The following is a 12,500-nucleotide window of genomic DNA, read 5'->3' as shown; positions in this document are numbered from 1 at the left end:
GCGCGCCGGGTAGACCTGTCATCCGGGGCCGGGCGGGTAGACCTGTCAGCCGCGGGCGCGCCGGGTAGACCTGTCATCCGGGGCCGGGCGGGTAGACCTGTCATCCGGGGCCGGGCGGGTAGACCTGTCAGCCGCGGGCCGGGCGGGTAGACCTGTCATCCGGGGCCGGGCGGGTAGACCTGTCAGCCGCGGGCCGGGCGGGTAGACCTGTCATCCGGGGCCGGGCGGGTAGACCTGTCAGCCGCGGGCCGGGCGGGTAGACCTGTCAGCCGCGGGGCAGGCAGCAGCCCAAGTGCCCCGGCCGGGCGGGTAGACCTGTCAGCCGGGGCCCGCCGGGTAGACCTGTCAGCCGGGGCCGGGCGGGTAGACCTGTCAGCCGCGGGCGCGCCGGGTAGACCTGTCAGCCGCGGGCGCGCCGGGTAGACCTGTCAGCCGCGGGCCGGGCGGGTAGACCTGTCAGCCGCGGGCGCGCCGGGTAGACCTGTCAGCCGGGGCCGGGCGGGTAGACCTGTCAGCCGCGGGCGCGCCGGGTAGACCTGTCATCCGGGGCCGGGCGGGTAGACCTGTCAGCCGCAGCGCAGGCAGCAGCCCAAGTGCCCCGGCCGGGCGGGTAGACCTGTCAGCCGGGGCCCGCCGGGTAGACCTGTCAGCCGCGGGCGCGCCGGGTAGACCTGTCAGCCGCGGGCGCGCCGGGTAGACCTGTCAGCCGCGGGCCGGGCGGGTAGACCTGTCAGCCGCGGGCGCGCCGGGTAGACCTGTCATCCGGGGCCGGGCGGGTAGACCTGTCATCCGGGGCCGGGCGGGTAGACCTGTCAGCCGGGGCCCGCCGGGTAGACCTGTCAGCCGCGGGCGCGCCGGGTAGACCTGTCAGCCGCGGGCGCGCCGGGTAGACCTGTCAGCCGGGGCCGGGCGGGTAGACCTGTCATCCGGGGCCGGGCGGGTAGACCTGTCAGCCGCGGGCCGGGCGGGTAGACCTGTCATCCGGGGCCGGGCGGGTAGACCTGTCAGCCGCGGGCGCGCCGGGTAGACCTGTCAGCCGGGGCCCGCCGGGTAGACCTGTCCGCCGCGGCCCCGCCGGGTAGACCTGTCCGCCGCGGCCCCGCCCGTTAGACCCGTCAGCCGCGGCGCAGGCAGCAGCCCAAGTGCCCGGAGCACGGGTAGACCTGGCCTCCGTGCCCACAGCGCGGGTAGACGTGGCCTCCCTGCCCGGATCAGGGGTTTGCCTTTGTGTGGTGGAGCAGGGCTGGGGGTTTTTCCTTTTTGGGTTTTTGTTGTTTTTTGCAGGTTTGTTTTTGTTTCTGTTTTTTTTTGTTGTTGTTGTTTTGTTTGTATGTTTGTTCATTTGTGTTGGTGCCCGCGGCCTCCCCCCCCCCCCCCCCCCCCCGCCGTTACTTACTTAACCGTCGGCGTATACCTCGGTTAATCAATTAGCGACAGGCGGTTAGCGTGTCTGCTACGCACTTTACCGCTGGTGGCCTCGCCGCGACGCTAAATAAATAATTACACAACTCATTATAAACTGTGATACCGTTTACGTTTTATTATTTACTATTTACCGATTAATTTCGTAACCGTTAATCGCTTACGAACGATACAGCTAATAGCGCCCCCCCGCACCGCCCCCCCCCCCCGCAGCCCCCCCCGGCGCGATTCCCGGGAGGGGCTTCCGCCCCGAGAGGGCCTCTGCAAAGGACGCGGCCGGCCTCCGAGGTCTCGCAGGCCTCCGGAGAAGGTCGGTCGGCCGCCAGGCCCAACGGGCCCTGCCGGCCGCAGGCCGACTTCGCCCGAGCCTCCTCAGAGACGAGGAGCTCCCGTGGCCGACCGGCCCGAGGCCCGGGCCGCGAAGGACCGCACCCGCCTGCGCGGTTCGTCCCCCCCCGAGGCCGCCGGGCCCGTCTTCGCGGCAGTACTCACCGCTCGAACGCATCCCGCTTGGCGACGCACGCGACCGCCGACGGCCCCCTGTTAGGAGCGCGGCCTACCTGCCGGCCCGCCGTCGGCCTGGGCCGTGAACCCGGTACCTGATCGGGTGCCTCCCGGCGCAGGCCGCGTCGGGCGGTCGCCGGGCCGCCGTCCCTGCGGGGGCCCGGCCTCCCGGGGCGTCGGGCCGAGCCGCTTTCCGCCGGGGGCCGAAAGCCCCTTCCGCCTTCCACGCCTTCTCCCGGAGGCCTGGCCGGAGCGGAGAAAAGCACGGGCCGTCACTGGTTCGCCCCGCACCCTTCTTTCGTGCGCGCGCGGCCTACCTGCCGGCCCGCCGTCGGCCTGGGCCGTGAACCCGGTACCTGATCGGGTGCCTCCCGGCGCAGGCCGCGTCGGGCGGTCGCCGGGCCGCCGTCCCTGCGGGGGCCCGGCCTCCCGGGGCGTCGGGCCGAGCCGCTTTCCGCCGGGGGCCGAAAGCCCCTTCCGCCTTCCGCGCCTTCTCCCGGAGGCCTGGCCGGAGCGGAGAAAAGCAGGGGCCGTCACTGGTTCGCCCCGCACCCTTCTTTCGTGCCCGCGCGCGCGCGCGGCCTACCTGCCGGCCCGCCGTCGGCCTGGGCCGTGAACCCGGTACCTGATCGGGTGCCTCCCGGCGCAGGCCGCGTCGGGCGGTCGCCGGGCCGCCGTCCCTGCGGGGGCCCGGCCTCCCGGGGCGTCGGGCCGAGCCGCTTTCCGCCGGGGGCCGAAAGCCCCTTCCGCCTTCCGCGCCTTCCCCCGGAGGCCTGGCCGGAGCGGAGAAAAGCAGGGGCCGTCACTGGTTCGCCCCGCACCCTTCTTTTGTGCCCGCGCGCGCGCGCGGCCTACCTGCCGGCCCGCCGTCGGCCTGGGCCGTGAACCCGGTACCTGATCGGGTGCCTCCCGGCGCAGGCCGCGTCGGGCGGTCGCCGGGCCGCCGTCCCTGCGGGGGCCCGGCCTCCCGGGGCGTCGGGCCGAGCCGCTTTCCGCCGGGGGCCGAAAGCCCCTTCCGCCTTCCGCGCCTTCTCCCGGAGGCCTGGCCGGAGCGGAGAAAAGCAGGGGCCGTCACTGGTTCGCCCCGCACCCTTCTTTCGTGCCCGCGCGCGGCCTACCTGCCGGCCCGCCGTCGGCCTGGGCCGTGAACCCGGTACCTGATCGGGTGCCTCCCGGCGCAGGCCGCGTCGGGCGGTCGCCGGGCCGCCGTCCCTGCGGGGGCCCGGCCTCCCGGGGCGTCGGGCCGAGCCGCTTTCCGCCGGGGGCCGAAAGCCCCTTCCGCCTTCCGCGCCTTCTCCCGGAGGCCTGGCCGGAGCGGAGAAAAGCAGGGGCCGTCACTGGTTCGCCCCGCACCCTTCTTTCGTGCCCGCGCGCGGCCTACCTGCCGGCCCGCCGTCGGCCTGGGCCGTGAACCCGGTACCTGATCGGGTGCCTCCCGGCGCAGGCCGCGTCGGGCGGTCGCCGGGCCGCCGTCCCTGCGGGGGCCCGGCCTCCCGGGGCGTCGGGCCGAGCCGCTTTCCGCCGGGGGCCGAAAGCCCCTTCCGCCTTCCGCGCCTTCTCCCGGAGGCCTGGCCGGAGCGGAGAAAAGCAGGGGCCGTCACTGGTTCGCCCCGCACCCTTCTTTCGTGCCCGCGCGCGGCCTACCTGCCGGCCCGCCGTCGGCCTGGGCCGTGAACCCGGTACCTGATCGGGTGCCTCCCGGCGCAGGCCGCGTCGGGCGGTCGCCGGGCCGCCGTCCCTGCGGGGGCCCGGCCTCCCGGGGCGTCGGGCCGAGCCGCTTTCCGCCGGGGGCCGAAAGCCCCTTCCGCCTTCCGCGCCTTCTCCCGGAGGCCTGGCCGGAGCGGAGAAAAGCAGGGGCCGTCACTGGTTCGCCCCGCACCCTTCTTTCGTGCCCGCGCGCGGCCTACCTGCCGGCCCGCCGTCGGCCTGGGCCGTGAACCCGGTACCTGATCGGGTGCCTCCCGGCGCAGGCCGCGTCGGGCGGTCGCCGGGCCGCCGTCCCTGCGGGGGCCCGGCCTCCCGGGGCGTCGGGCCGAGCCGCTTTCCGCCGGGGGCCGAAAGCCCCTTCCGCCTTCCGCGCCTTCTCCCGGAGGCCTGGCCGGAGCGGAGAAAAGCAGGGGCCGTCACTGGTTCGCCCCGCACCCTTCTTTCGTGCCCGCGCGCGGCCTACCTGCCGGCCCGCCGTCGGCCTGGGCCGTGAACCCGGTACCTGATCGGGTGCCTCCCGGCGCAGGCCGCGTCGGGCGGTCGCCGGGCCGCCGTCCCTGCGGGGGCCCGGCCTCCCGGGGCGTCGGGCCGAGCCGCTTTCCGCCGGGGGCCGAAAGCCCCTTCCGCCTTCCGCGCCTTCTCCCGGAGGCCTGGCCGGAGCGGAGAAAAGCAGGGGCCGTCACTGGTTCGCCCCGCACCCTTCTTTTGTGCCCGCGCGCGCGCGCGGCCTACCTGCCGGCCCGCCGTCGGCCTGGGCCGTGAACCCGGTACCTGATCGGGTGCCTCCCGGCGCAGGCCGCGTCGGGCGGTCGCCGGGCCGCCGTCCCTGCGGGGGCCCGGCCTCCCGGGGCGTCGGGCCGAGCCGCTTTCCGCCGGGGGCCGAAAGCCCCTTCCGCCTTCCGCGCCTTCTCCCGGAGGCCTGGCCGGAGCGGAGAAAAGCAGGGGCCGTCACTGGTTCGCCCCGCACCCTTCTTTCGTGCCCGCGCGCGGCCTACCTGCCGGCCCGCCGTCGGCCTGGGCCGTGAACCCGGTACCTGATCGGGTGCCTCCCGGCGCAGGCCGCGTCGGGCGGTCGCCGGGCCGCCGTCCCTGCGGGGGCCCGGCCTCCCGGGGCGTCGGGCCGAGCCGCTTTCCGCCGGGGGCCGAAAGCCCCTTCCGCCTTCCGCGCCTTCTCCCGGAGGCCTGGCCGGAGCGGAGAAAAGCAGGGGCCGTCACTGGTTCGCCCCGCACCCTTCTTTCGTGCCCGCGCGCGGCCTACCTGCCGGCCCGCCGTCGGCCTGGGCCGTGAACCCGGTACCTGATCGGGTGCCTCCCGGCGCAGGCCGCGTCGGGCGGTCGCCGGGCCGCCGTCCCTGCGGGGGCCCGGCCTCCCGGGGCGTCGGGCCGAGCCGCTTTCCGCCGGGGGCCGAAAGCCCCTTCCGCCTTCCGCGCCTTCTCCCGGAGGCCTGGCCGGAGCGGAGAAAAGCCCGGGCCATCACTCCACTCGTTCGCGCTGGACGCTTACTTTTTTGCGCGCTCCCCCCCCCCGGCCACGTTACCCGGGAGGGGCTTACCGCCCCGAGAGGGCCTCTCAAAGGACGCGGCCGGCCTCCAAAATCTCGCAGGCTGTCGGCTGCCTGACCTAACGGGCCCTGCGGCCGCAAGCCAACTTCGCCCGAGCCTCCTCAGAGACGAGGAGCTCCCGTGGCCGACCGGCCCGAGGCCCGGGCCGCAAAGGACCGCACCCACCTGCGCGGTTCGTTCCCCCGAGGCCGCCGGGCCCGTCGTCCTCTCGGCAGCACTCACCGCTCAAACGCATCCCGCTGGCGACGCGACTGCCGACGGCCCCTTGTTACGAGTGCGGCCTGCCTCCCCGCCACCCTGGGCCGGGGCCCTGCCGCCCGGCCGCCGGAGCCAACCCTGGGGACCTGGCTCTCTGCGCAGGCCGAGGCACGCGGCTGCTGCTGCTGCTGCTTGCTGCTGCTGCTTGCTGCTGCTGCTTTCCCAGGGACGGGTGCGACCGGCAGCCGAGCCGAGCGTGTCGCCCGCAGAAAGGCATGGGCGCAGGCCAGACGTTGACAGGGCCCGGCCTGTAACAGAGAGGGCGGCGTTAGGGACAGCGTTACAAACCCTTTTCGTTTCTTCCCGCGTGCGCGCGCGCACGCAACCCGAAACGGGACCCCGGCCCGAACGCCCCGTCCCTCCCCGCCCGCCGCCGCATGCACACACCACCATCCCCACACCCCCACACCCCACCCACCCCCCCGACAGCCCCCCGGCCCGAACCCCTCGCCCGCCGCCACACGTGCACGCGCCCAGACACGCGGGCAGCCACGCCCACCCCGCCCGCCGCCGCGCACGCACACCCCGCGCTCCCCCGCCGCGCACACACACGGAGCCCGCCCCCCCCCCCCGCCGCCACGACTCGTGCAGCCCCGCCCCGCCCGCTGCCACACGCGTGTGCACACGCACACACGCAGAACCCGCACTTTCCCGCCGCCGCCCCCCCCCCCCCGCCCGCCTCGCCTGCCGCCACACGTGCGCAAAGACAGCCCCCCGCCCCAGCCCGCCGACACACCGACCCCCCCCCCCCCCCCCCCCCCCGCCCCCCTGCCCCCGCCGCCTAGCCGCCGGCAGGTTTGCCGCGCCTGGAAAGGCAGGCGGGAGACTCTAGGACCCGGCGGCGTCCCTGCCGGCTCCGTGCCGGGCGGCAGAGGGGAATCCCGGCGGCGTGCTGCCGAGTCCCTACCCTGCCCTGCCCGTGCTGCTTGCTGCTGCTGCTGCTTGCTGCTGCCGCTTGGTGCTTGCGCGCTCCCCCGCCGCCCCCCCCACCCCCCCACCACGCCCGCCCGCCTCGCCTGCCGCCACACGTGCGCACAGACAGCCCCCCGCCCCAGCCCGCCAACCCGCCCCGCCGCCGCCGCCGCCGAGCCGCCGGCAGGTTTGCCGCGCCGGGAAAGGCAGGCGGGAGACTCTAAGACGCGGCGGCGGCCCTGCCGACTCCGTGCCGGGCGGCAGAGGGGAATCCCGGCGGCGTGCCGGTCTCTCACCGCGGCTGCCGAGTCCCTACCCTGCCCTGCCCGTGCTGCTGGCTGCTGCTTGCTGCTGCTTGCTGCTGCTGCTTGGTGCTTGCGCGCTGCCCCGCCGCCCCCCCCCCCCCCCCCCAACCCCGCCCGCCCGCCCGCCTCGCCTGTCGCCATATGTGCGCGCAGACAGCCCCCCCGCCCTAGCCCGCCGACACACCACCACCACCACCACCCCCCCACCCCCCCCCCCCACACCCCCCCCCCCCCCGCCGCCTAGCCGCCGGCAGGTTTGCCGCGCCGGGAAAGGCAGGCGGGAGACTCTAGGACCCGGCGGCGTCCCTGCCGGCTCCGTGCCGGGCGGCAGAGGGGAATCCCGGCGGCGTGCCGGTCTCTCACCGCGGCTGCCGAGTCCCTACCCTGCCCTGCCCGTGCCCCGGCTCCTGCCTGCCTTTCTGCTCGCTCGCCCTGCTGCACGCCTGCCCGCCCCCGCCGCGGGTGGAAAGTGAAACGAAGGCGCGGGGGCGGGGGAAGAAAGGAAGGGGGGAAAAAATCCCCAACCGACCCGAACAGAAACCTTCTCCGATAAGAGGCGGCGCCCCCCCCCGCGCCAGGCTCCCCGCCTGCTCGCCGACCGCTCTCGCCTGCCCTTGCGCCCGCACCCCACCCCACCCCACCCCTTCCCCTTCCCCTGCCGCCGCCGCCACTGAGCGCGGGACCGTTGCTCCGGCGGGAACCACCGCCCTTTACGCGCGGGCGGGGGAGGCCGGTTGCCAGGTAACGGGGGCCGGCGCGCCTGCGCAGGGCGCGCGGCTGATCAAAAACAACCCCCCGGGGCGCCAGACAGTCTGCGCTCAGCGGGGCAGCACCCACCCGCCCCGGAACGGCAGCGCACGGAGGGAGGGGGAGCGCGCGCGTCGGGGCGGGGCGGGGGGGGTGCTGTCTGTAGGACGGCAGGCACATATTTTAACGTGCTGTGTTTCATAGGAAAAATAAAAAAGTCAAAACGAAATATAGCGATGGCAAGACAAAAAAAAACACGAACCACCACCGCCGCCCCCGCAGCCGCCGCCGCCACCCCCCCCCCCCCCCCAACCAGAAAACCAGCCTACAACGCAAAACGAACAAACAAAAGCCGGCGAGTGCCCGGCAACCGCCGGGACCTGGACCCGGCTAGGGGTGCCCGGTTCTGAAGTCTCCTTGGCGGACGCCACGGAGGCGGGGGTGCTGGGGGGGGGGGGGGGGGGGGCCGCGGGAGGGGGGGGGGGGGGGGGGGCGCAAGCGTGCCTGATTGAGGGTGGCAAGCGACGGCTTTTTAACAAGAAAAGCAAAACAAAAGACAAAGAAAAAAAAAAACAACAACAAAAAGAGTCTGTTACTATTTATTTTTTCTACCAAAAGCAAAAAAAAGGCATTCTGCTGCGAAAACAGTTCATTCAAACTTGCTTCCGAGTTTCCATACCAAAGGGGGGGGGGGGGAAGAAAAAAACACAGCCCCAACACCCCCCCACCCCGGCTGGGACCAACCGGGCCTCCCCGTCCAGCCGGCTCCTGGAGCAAGGAGCGACTGCCCGGTCCAGCTGGCTCCTGGAGCGGGGAGCGGCTGCCGGGTCTACCCGGCTCCGGTCCCCGGAGCGGCTGCCAGGTCTACCCGGCTCCGGTCGCGGGAGCGGCTGCCAGGTCTACCCGGCTCCGGTCCCCGAGCCGGCTGCCAGGTCTACCCGGCTCCGGTCCCGGGAGCGGCTGCCAGGTCTACCCGGCTCCGGTCCCCGAGCCGGCTGCCAGGTCAGCCCGGCTCCGGTCCCCGGAGCGGCTGCCAGGTCTACCCGGCTCCGGTCCCGGGAGCGGCTGCCAGGTCTACCCGGCTCCGGTCCCGGGAGCGGCTGCCAGGTCTACCCGGATCCGGTCCCCGGAGCGGCTGCCAGGTCTACCCGGCTCCGGTCCCGGGAGCGGCTGCCAGGTCTACCCGGCTCCGGTCCCGGGAGCGGCTGCCAGGTCTACCCGGCTCCGGTCCCCGGAGCGGCTGCCAGGTCTACCCGGCTCCGGTCCCCGAGCCGGCTGCCAGGTCTACCCGGCTCCGGTCCCGGGAGCGGCTGCCAGGTCTACCCGGCTCCGGTCCCCGGAGCGGCTGCCAGGTCTACCCGGCTCCGGTCCCCGAGCCGGCTGCCAGGTCTACCCGGCTCCGGTCCCGGGAGCGGCCGCCAGGTCTACCCGGCTCCGGTCCCCGGAGCGGCCGCCAGGTCGACCCGGCTCCGGTCCCCGGAGCGGCCGCCAGGTCGACCCGGCTCCGGTCCCCGGAGCGGCCGCCAGGTCTACCCGGCTCCGGTCCCCGGAGCGGCCGCCAGGTCTACCCGGCTCCGGTCCCGGGAGCGGCCGCCAGGTCGACCCGGCTCCGGTCCCCGGAGCGGCTGCCAGGTCTACCCGGCTCCGGTCCCGGGAGCGGCTGCCAGGTCTACCCGGCTCCGGTCCCCGGAGCGGCTGCCAGGTCTACCCGGCTCCGGTCCCCGAGCCGGCTGCCAGGTCTACCCGGCTCCGGTCCCCGGAGCGGCTGCCAGGTCTACCCGGCTCCGGTCCCGGGAGCGGCCGCCAGGTCGACCCGGCTCCGGTCCCGGGAGCGGCTGCCAGGTCTACCCGGCTCCGGTCCCCGGAGCGGCTGCCAGGTCTACCCGGCTCCGGTCCCCGAGCCGGCTGCCAGGTCTACCCGGCTCCGGTCCCCGGAGCGGCTGCCAGGTCTACCCGGCTCCGGTCCCCGAGCCGGCTGCCAGGTCTACCCGGCTCCGGTCCCGGGAGCGGCTGCCAGGTCTACCCGGCTCCGGTCCCCGGAGCGGCTGCCAGGTCTACCCGGCTCCGGTCCGCGAGCCGGCTGCCAGGTCTACCCGGCTCCGGTCCCCGGAGCGGCTGCCAGGTCTACCCGGCTCCGGTCCCCGAGCCGGCTGCCAGGTCTACCCGGCTCCGGTCCCGGGAGCGGCTGCCAGGTGTACCCGGCTCCGGTCCCGGGAGCGGCCGCCAGGTCTACCCGGCTCCGGTCCCCGGAGCGGCCGCCAGGTCTACCCGGCTCCGGTCCCCGGAGCGGCTGCCAGGTCTACCCGGCTCCGGTCCCGGGAGCGGCCGCCAGGTCGACCCGGCTCCGGTCCCGGGAGCGGCCGCCAGGTCGACCCGGCTCCGGTCCCGGGAGCGGCCGCCAGGTCTACCCGGCTCCGGTCCCGGGAGCGGCCGGCAGGTCTACCCGGCTCCGGTCCCCGGAGCGGCTGCCAGGTCTACCCGGCTCCGGTCCCGGGAGCGGCTGCCAGGTCTACCCGGCTCCGGTCCCCGGAGCGGCTGCCAGGTCTACCCGGCTCCGGTCCCCGAGCCGGCTGCCAGGTCTACCCGGCTCCGGTCCCGGGAGCGGCTGCCAGGTCTACCCGGCTCCGGTCCCCGGAGCGGCTGCCAGGTCTACCCGACTCCGGTCCCCGGAGCGGCTGCCAGGTCTACCCGGCTCCGGTCCCGGGAGCGGCTGCCAGGTCTACCCGGCTCCGGTCCCCGGAGCGGCTGCCAGGTCGACCCGGCTCCGGTCCCCGAGCCGGCTGCCAGGTCTACCCGGCTCCGGTCCCCGGAGCGGCTGCCAGGTCTACCCGGCTCCGGTCCCCGGAGCGGCTGCCAGGTCTACCCGGCTCCGGTCCCGGGAGCGGCTGCCAGGTCTACCCGGCTCCGGTCCCCGAGCCGGCTGCCAGGTCTACCCGGCTCCGGTCCCCGGAGCGGCTGCCAGGTCTACCCGGCTCCGGTCCCGGGAGCGGCTGCCAGGTCTACCCGGCTCCGGTCCCCGGAGCGGCTGCCAGGTCGACCCGGCTCCGGTCCCCGAGCCGGCTGCCAGGTCTACCCGGCTCCGGTCCCGAGAGCGGCTGCCAGGTCTACCCGGCTCCGGTCCCCGGAGCGGCTGCCAGGTCTACCCGGCTCCGGTCCCCGGAGCGGCTGCCAGGTCTACCCGGCTCCGGTCCCCGGAGCGGCTGCCAGGTCTACCCGGCTCCGGTCCCGGGAGCGGCTGCCAGGTCTACCCGGCTCCGGTCCCCGAGCCGGCTGCCAGGTCTACCCGGCTCCGGTCCCCGGAGCGGCTGCCAGGTCTACCCGGCTCCGGTCCCCGGAGCGGCTGCCAGGTCTACCCGGCTCCGGTCCCCGGAGCGGCTGCCAGGTCTACCCGGCTCCGGTCCCCGAGCCGGCTGCCAGGTCTACCCGGCTCCGGTCCCCGGAGCGGCTGCCAGGTCTACCCGGCTCCGGTCCCGGGAGCGGCTGCCAGGTCTACCCGGCTCCGGTCCCCGAGCCGGCTGCCAGGTCTACCCGGCTCCGGTCCCGAGAGCGGCTGCCAGGTCTACCCGGCTCCGGTCCCCGGAGCGGCTGCCAGGTCTACCCGGCTCCGGTCCCGGGAGCGGCTGCCAGGTCTACCCGGCTCCGGTCCCCGGAGCGGCTGCCAGGTCTACCCGGCTCCGGTCCCCGGAGCGGCTGCCAGGTCTACCCGGCTCCGGTCCCCGAGCCGGCTGCCAGGTCTACCCGGCTCCGGTCCCCGGAGCGGCTGCCAGGTCTACCCGGCTCCGGTCCCCGGAGCGGCTGCCAGGTCTACCCGGCTCCGGTCCCGGGAGCGGCTGCCAGGTCTACCCGGCTCCGGTCCCGGGAGCGGCTGCCAGGTCTACCAGGCTCCGGTCCCCGGAGCGGCTGCCAGGTCTACCCGGCTCCGGTCCCCGAGCCGGCTGCCAGGTCTACCCGGCTCCGGTCCCCGGAGCGGCTGCCAGGTCTACCCGGCTCCGGTCCCCGGAGCGGCTGCCAGGTCTACCCGGCTCCGGTCCCGGGAGCGGCTGCCAGGTCTACCCGGCTCCGGTCCCCGAGCCGGCTGCCAGGTCTACCCGGCTCCGGTCCCCGAGCCGGCTGCCAGGTCTACCCGGCTCCGGTCCCGAGAGCGGCTGCCAGGTCTACCCGGCTCCGGTCCCCGGAGCGGCTGCCAGGTCTACCCGGCTCCGGTCCCGGGAGCGGCTGCCAGGTCTACCCGGCTCCGGTCCCCGGAGCGGCTGCCAGGTCTACCCGGCTCCGGTCCCCGAGCCGGCTGCCAGGTCTACCCGGCTCCGGTCCCCGGAGCGGCTGCCAGGTCTACCCGGCTCCGGTCCCCGGGGCGGCTGCCAGGTCTACCCGGCTCCGGCGGGACTCAGTCTCATTTCCGAATCGGGGAGGTAGACCTGTTGTCCCAGCCGCGGGCTCGGAGCTGCCGAAGGGGTCGCTGTTTTGCGCTGCCTCCAGTTACCTCATCGTAAAGGTCGGCGACGGTTGGCGCCCCTTCCCGGTGGGCGGAGGCGCGGCTCTTGGAGCTTGCCGGGCGCAGGGACCTTCCGGTCCGTACTATGGGAGCAAAGGGTGACATGCCACATGTACTAGAGCTAACGAGCGGTTGCGAGCCCCGAGGCTCGGCCGGCGAAGTGGGGCACTCGGCGGCCGCGGTGGCGGTTCCCTCGGCGGTTCCGGCCACTTTCTGCCTACTCGGCTCAGCCGTGTCCCGGCGTTTGCCCGAGAAGATGGCCCAGGTTTTCCGAGCGGTGGGGAGTCGCGCAGAGCTGGAGCCGCCGGCAAGGCTCCTGCGTCCGTTGCCGCCTGGCGCGCGACACACAAGCCGGCTGCCGCGGGGCAGAGGCACTCGAACGCTGGAAGTCCGCGGTGGGGTTTTCCGTGCTTGCCGCGGTTTTCCGCTTCCTCGGCCCGCTGAGGAGCCCGATGATGGCGTGGGCGTAGGCGGCGGCGCCTCGTCCTCCTCCCCTGGCCGGCGCGAGCCAGACGCGGGGCGGCTCGTGGTGTCTGGCCCGCCCGTGCTTCTTCTTTCCCGGTTGTCTCCGAGGGCGGCCTCGGTGGGGA

Source organism: Pelecanus crispus, unplaced genomic scaffold (assembly GCF_030463565.1).
Source record: "Pelecanus crispus isolate bPelCri1 unplaced genomic scaffold, bPelCri1.pri SCAFFOLD_85, whole genome shotgun sequence".
In the NCBI taxonomy this organism is placed as follows: domain Eukaryota; kingdom Metazoa; phylum Chordata; class Aves; order Pelecaniformes; family Pelecanidae; genus Pelecanus; species Pelecanus crispus.
This window is presented reverse-complemented; position numbering follows the sequence as displayed.